The sequence below is a fragment of the Manis pentadactyla genome, chromosome 6 (genome assembly GCF_030020395.1).
Source record: "Manis pentadactyla isolate mManPen7 chromosome 6, mManPen7.hap1, whole genome shotgun sequence".
In the NCBI taxonomy this organism is placed as follows: Eukaryota; Metazoa; Chordata; class Mammalia; order Pholidota; family Manidae; genus Manis; species Manis pentadactyla.
In genome coordinates, this window is record NC_080024.1 from 121261753 (window position 1) to 121268018 (window position 6266).

The following is a 6266-nucleotide window of genomic DNA, read 5'->3' on the forward strand; positions in this document are numbered from 1 at the left end:
AAGGGCCAGTGCCTTGTTCCCCTCCGGCCTTCCAGCCGCACCCTGTGGGCAAAGCCAGCAAGGATCAGTGGCAAAGCAGAAACCCATCCAGCAGAGGCCCAGCTCCAAAGGGCAAGTAAGGGCATTGAGATGAGAGACAGGTGGCACGCCGCTCTCATAAATGCAGGGACTTTGGCTGTGGTGAACACTCCAAGGGCCATGCTTTGATAATCTTCTCTCTTTCTACATTACCTGTGATGCTGGAGAGGAGATGCAGAGAGGTCCCCTAGCTGCAGGTGACAGGAGCACCCAGCAGGTTCCCGCTGGAGATTTGACCTGGCTCCCTGGGCAAATGCCCACCGGCCCCAGAGGATTTAGTGACAAGGAGAAACAGAGCCCTTTCAGTATTTCTTATGCATATCCCCACCCCTTAAAGAAACACTGATTATGCTGAGGCCATGAGAAGAGTTCGCTGTTAGTAAGACAAACAACTCACTCCCTGGCTCAAACCTGAAAAGCCTTGTGTTTTCTTTTTTAAGTCAGAATCCAAATGAAATTGTTATTTCCTGCATGTCTCTTGAGCTGATGTTACAGAGTTATGGCCCATCCATCACATTGCTGAAGACAGGGAGATGACAGCGTTGGGGGAAAGAAATTTCCTATACCTCTCAAGGCTCTTTTGGCTGCTCCAGAAATCAAAATGACCTGAGACAGATTAACAGGAGAGAAAAACAAAGTTTAATTACTTACTTTCAGGGAAGCCATAGACAGTTTCCAAAGACACGGGGGAGAATGAGGCATATAAGTCATCCTGAACCAAGGACAAGGGGCTGGGGGTCTGAGACTTCAAAGGAAAAGGGAAGCAGTTCACAGGAATATGAAAAGAGTAAATGTTTGATAAACACTTATTTGCTGCACAGAAACAATGAGGGGACATAGAGAGGAATTTTAACAGACTTAGACACATCCCTCCCAGTCTACCACTCTTCGTTTACATTATAATATAGTCATCTAACGTGATAGCTCTCTTCCTTGAGAATGTCCTCTATTTAAATTCTTTTTATGTCGTAGGGCTTGTGGGGAGATCAAAGTTTCTTTGAGTCTTTTGGGCCTTGATTGTTCTCAACTCTGAAATAATCTGCATGTCACAATGGCACATCTCAGGGCAGCCTGGCCTTGGTCCCTACAGCAGATTGAGATGTGGCTCAGGAGAGGAGGATGAACTTCTCTGTGAATATAAACCATTTGCAGACACCTAGTTCTGATTCCCCCATGAGGAAGACAAGAATAGATGGAGCAGTGGTCATACTAACTTCTCATCTTAGCTGGCTGCCCTTCCACAAATGGTTAGCATCCCTTTCTCTTTCCAAGAAGAGTAGCACCATTCAGCAGCATCATGACTAGAATCCACCGTGGGGTGTTGTAGTAGAGGAGAGCCGTACTGACTTTGGCTTGCACTTGACTTTCTACCTCTTTTCTATAGGCATCTGTAACTCTGGGGAGAGGAAATCCCAGGGCAAAATACCTCTAAAACCGAAATCAGTCAAAGGGAGAAATAAAGTTTTAAACTCGTTTATTGCTTACAAACTGCAATCTGGGGTTATCTCTTTCCTGATTGGGCAGAAGCAAGCTGTAAGATAAATTTTAATATATTCTAACCGAAATAAGCAGGCGAAGAGAGGCAACAAAGGGCCAGGTAGTTTATTTGAGTACAACTCTCGGGTGATGTTCCACTATCTGGGTATTACAGGCCAGGGAAGTCACACCCGGTCAGGGAGGTGGGGTCTTATAAGGGGTTAGGAAGGGGAGGAGTGGGCAAGCTATCCTAGGGGGCGTGGAGAGGTATGATTGGCTAAAGGTGACATAATAGACAACTAGAAACTTTTTTTCCTTCCAAGAGGGAGGAGGCTGACATCCGGGTCTTAGTTGGCACATCAGAAGGATGGAATTCAGGAAGAGCTGTCCCCTTTCCATATAAGGCACGGACCTTGGGGTCTGGTCTGTTCTCCCCCTATGGCATCTCTCTGTTCTGTTTGCATGTCCTTGTTTTTCCTCCCTCCAGCCTAACACAAGCAAGATCTCCCCCTAACCTCTCAGGTTCAGATAAGCCCAGGTAATTACCCACTGATATGGAGATGAACTTCTCTCCACCCCTGAGGAATGACCTATTGATATGCAGATGCACTAAAGCCAGGCAAGATATTCTGGAAATATTACAATTTTACTCACAGCCTCCTTCCCTTCAGACCACCGGGAGTGTGGTGTGCTCTCCTGGTGGCCCCTGGCTGTCCTGGCATCCTAACAGCTCCACCTTCTGGGCAGAGCTTCATGCTCCCCTGTTCCTCCACACACCTGCTGAACACACCTTTCACATTTCAGTCTAACCAGGCTCTGTTCTGTTTCCCAAGGGTTCAGCTGGTCATCTCAAAAGGCAGGCGGTAGGAGGGGGCATCATGATTCAATGCACAACAGAGATTGGGAGTGGAGCATTTCTTCAGACCAAGGGCATAACTTTGTGTTAAGTGTTTGCACTACAGTGAATTCTGTGGACCCTGAGGAGAACAGATTTTGCCATCCCAAAACATGCCTCTTTGGCATATTTAAAATAATTAACAATCAAAATATTATTTTAAGCAGATTATTTTTTAAGAAACTGTAAACACAAGTGAAGTTCTGAAAACTAGTAGACATTTTCTACCCTTCTGTGGAAATATTTACCCTTATAAAGGAAATCTCCATTTATAAGGGTGCCTCCCTCCCTTTACTTGAAGAGGAGGTCTAAATCTCTAGAAACCATTAAGCGTGGAGAAGGCCCTGACTTAAATCAACATAACGCTGATGTCAGGGTTCTTGTTGGCTAATGCTGATGTCAGGGTTCTTGTTGGCTAATGCTGATGTCAGGGTTCTTGTTTGCTGAGTCAAGGAATGAATATTGCAAACATTCAAGGTAGGAGAGCATGGCAGAGGTTTTTATTTAGAGATAAAGAGAGTCCCAGGGTGGTGCGGTGTCTGGGGTATTTATAGGCAATTGAGAGACAAAGAGCTAGGGATGCAGACCTGCTAAATGGTCCCAAAATGTTTATTTTTAAAGAGACATTAAGTTTCTTATCAGTCCTCTGGGTTATTTACAAGAAATTTACTGCTCAGGATAGCAGCTTCCTGATCTGGGAGCTATCAATCAAGATTGCCTGCTTTGCTCCCAAGGTAGCCTGAGTTATTGTCTGTTTGTTAGAGAGTATGTTAAGAAACTTACTTTTTAACTAATTGGGTTTTTAAATGCAACTTTATCTTCAAGATGGAATCCTTCCCGTTTTTACTATGTTCATTATGACTGGGCTTGCTAGTTAAATCAATTTCCCAGGTTGCATGGGGATGGAGGAGGAAAAGCAGCACCTGGGTCAAGTCAAAAAATAAGCTGGGCCCCCCAGCAGAATGAAGCAAATCCCACAATGGATTTTCTTGCTTTGTTTTTTTCTGGAGGCCCTTGCCCTGCTCTATCTAAGCCCATCATCCCTGTCTCAGTGCTGTAAGATAAATTCTAGCCGAAATAAGCAGGCGAAGAGAGGCAACAAAGGGCCAGGTAGTGCAAATACCTGGGTGAGATTTCCCAGTCTATAGAAATGGAGGCTGGGGAATTCTCACGTTAAGTAGACAGGCAGCGAGTTTTTAAAGAAGGTTGGGTGAGGCAGAGCTTAGATTTACAGCGGCATGAGGATTGGCTAGCTCAAGGCACATTTTTCAGGTTGGGAGGGGGCAGCAGCCGGGGACTTTGGCACGTCATCAGTGTCCGACGTGCTCGCTCCTCCCATCAGTGCCTCCAGCCTTACAAGTGCCCTTACCCTTGTTTACGGTACTTCTCCTCGTGACCTCCCATAACTGAATCCTACCCCCACATCTTCTTTTGTCTTAAGTGTTGTAGATGGTATTGAAGGTGATGGTTCTGGCCATTTTGGAAAGTTCCTCAGTTTTCTTAGGTCTCTTCCCTGTATATAGGAGGTATACACGTAAACTTCTCTTTGTTTTTCTCCTGTTAGTCTGTCTTACGTCACCCGATTATTAGATCAGCCAAAGAACCTCAGAAGGGAAGAATGAACACTTTTCCACACCTACCACCCCATGACAAACCTTACCACAGCTTCTCCCTAGGTGTAACTCTGGGGAGAGAAAATTCTGGGACAAAATACCTCTAAAACAGAAATAAAAGGGAAAAACAAAGTTTAAGACCCATTTATTGCCTACAAACTGCAGTCGGGGCTGTCTCTTTCTCCTGCTCCAGCAAAAGCAAGCAAGACCTCCCCCCAACCTGTCAGGTTCAGATAAGCCCTCTGTCGTCCAGGTAATTACCCACTGATATGAAGATGAACTACTTCTCTCCACCACCTAGGAACACCTGTTGATATGTAATGCACTAAAGCCAGGTGAGATATTCTGGAAATATTACAATTTTACCCACACTAGTTACAGACCTGGAGAGGCTGATTGGTGAGCATTGTGCTGCTTCACAGCTGGCAGATGTAGCACAGGGAGAAATTCTTATCTACAGGCACTATTAATCACGACTGCACCTAACAAGAATCAACATAGAATGGATAAAATCAACCATCTGCAGAAGCAGCCCCTCCAGAGCTGTAAACATGGGCCAGCAGCACTGCCAAATATAATTAGCGGATAAGAGCTCCTCTTGAGCCAATCAAGAAACCAGAGTGCCTCTAGAGTTCAGGCTGTTGCATCCTTAGGACTGGAACTTTTTTAAAGTGACCTCTTTTATCACATGGTGACTGCCTGGTAGAAGGATGGTCCACCATATGGATTGCAGAATTTAGGGGAGGGAACCAAAGAATAAATATTTGAAATGTTTATGCTGTGCGGCAAATACCATTTGACAGGTCACTGGATAAAATAAAAGCTAACATTAGTGATTCTACAACATCTTGCTATGCTGATGGACAGTGACTGTAATGGGGTTTGTGGGGGGGACTTGGTGTAGGGGAGAGCCTAGCAAACATAATGTTCTTCATGTAACTGTAGATTAATGATAACAAAAAAAGTGGGGGGAATTACTCCCTGATAGGATAAAATTAACTGCAAATCAATGATTAATGCATGCTTTACATATCCTTAATTTTGATATTTTAAAGGATGTAGTATGATCAGCTATGGAAGTACATTTTTCTGATAATATTTCTTTCTCTTAAAAAAAAGCAGTTCCTGTGTGGTGGTCTCCAATAGGTTCTTCACAATAGTATAAAGGTCATATCAAAGTGTGGGCAAAGGGTTTGTTTGTGTTTATACAGAGGATCAAAGCCTAATTTGGCTACCCAGAAAACGAATTAAGATACGATATGAAGAACTTCCAACATCAACATCCTCTGAAAGAGTCATTCCAGAAGATGATCATCAAAAAACTTCAACAAAGATCCTGGCACAACTGCTGCATTCATCCCGCCGGTTCCTGGACTTGCCATTGGAATGCAGAAGGAGATATCTAAGCTGGCCTGTGCATACAGTAAAACAACAAATTTGACTTGTTCTATATTGTTGGAACTCAACCAAGAATTAGGAGAAGTGCGAGTTGCAGTGCTTCAAAATCGTGCTACTATAGACTATCTATTGTTAAAAGAACATTTGGGATGTGAACAGTTCCCAGGAATGTGTTGTTTAAATTTGTCTGGTTTTTCTCAAACTATTTAAATTCAGTTAGACAATATCCATCATATTATTGATAAGTTTTCACAAATGCCTAGGGTACCTAACTGTTTTTCTTGGTTTCACTGGATATGGCTGGTAATTGTAGGTTTGCTTTTGTTATGTATCTGTATTCCTATTCTGTTAATGTGTGCACGCAATTTAATTAGTAATTTGTTAAAACCTATACATGCTTATGTTACTCTACAAGAAGTTATGTCAAAGAAACAATCAATCTTCCCATGTTTTCTTCCGCCTGCTACTTCTATAGCTTTTCTTCTTCCTTCCTAATTACAGCCCTTAAGTAGAATTCGTGCCTCATATTGAAAATTACCGAGTATCATAATTCTTCCAAGTGGTAAAGATACCTCAAGACTAATGTTGGGCATAGAAGCCACAGGGCATAAATCTGCAAAGAAGTAAAAAGCTAACCTTTTCAAACAATATTGCTTCTCTCTCACTTACCAACTTTACATTTCCCTATATGGCCCCGGAAGATGACTGGTTAGCCAGAGACGGGTAAGATTCCTCAAGGGAGGAACAACCTAAGACGGGCACAGTCGCAGGGGGGCCATCAGGTGAGAAACTGGGGATCAACAGAG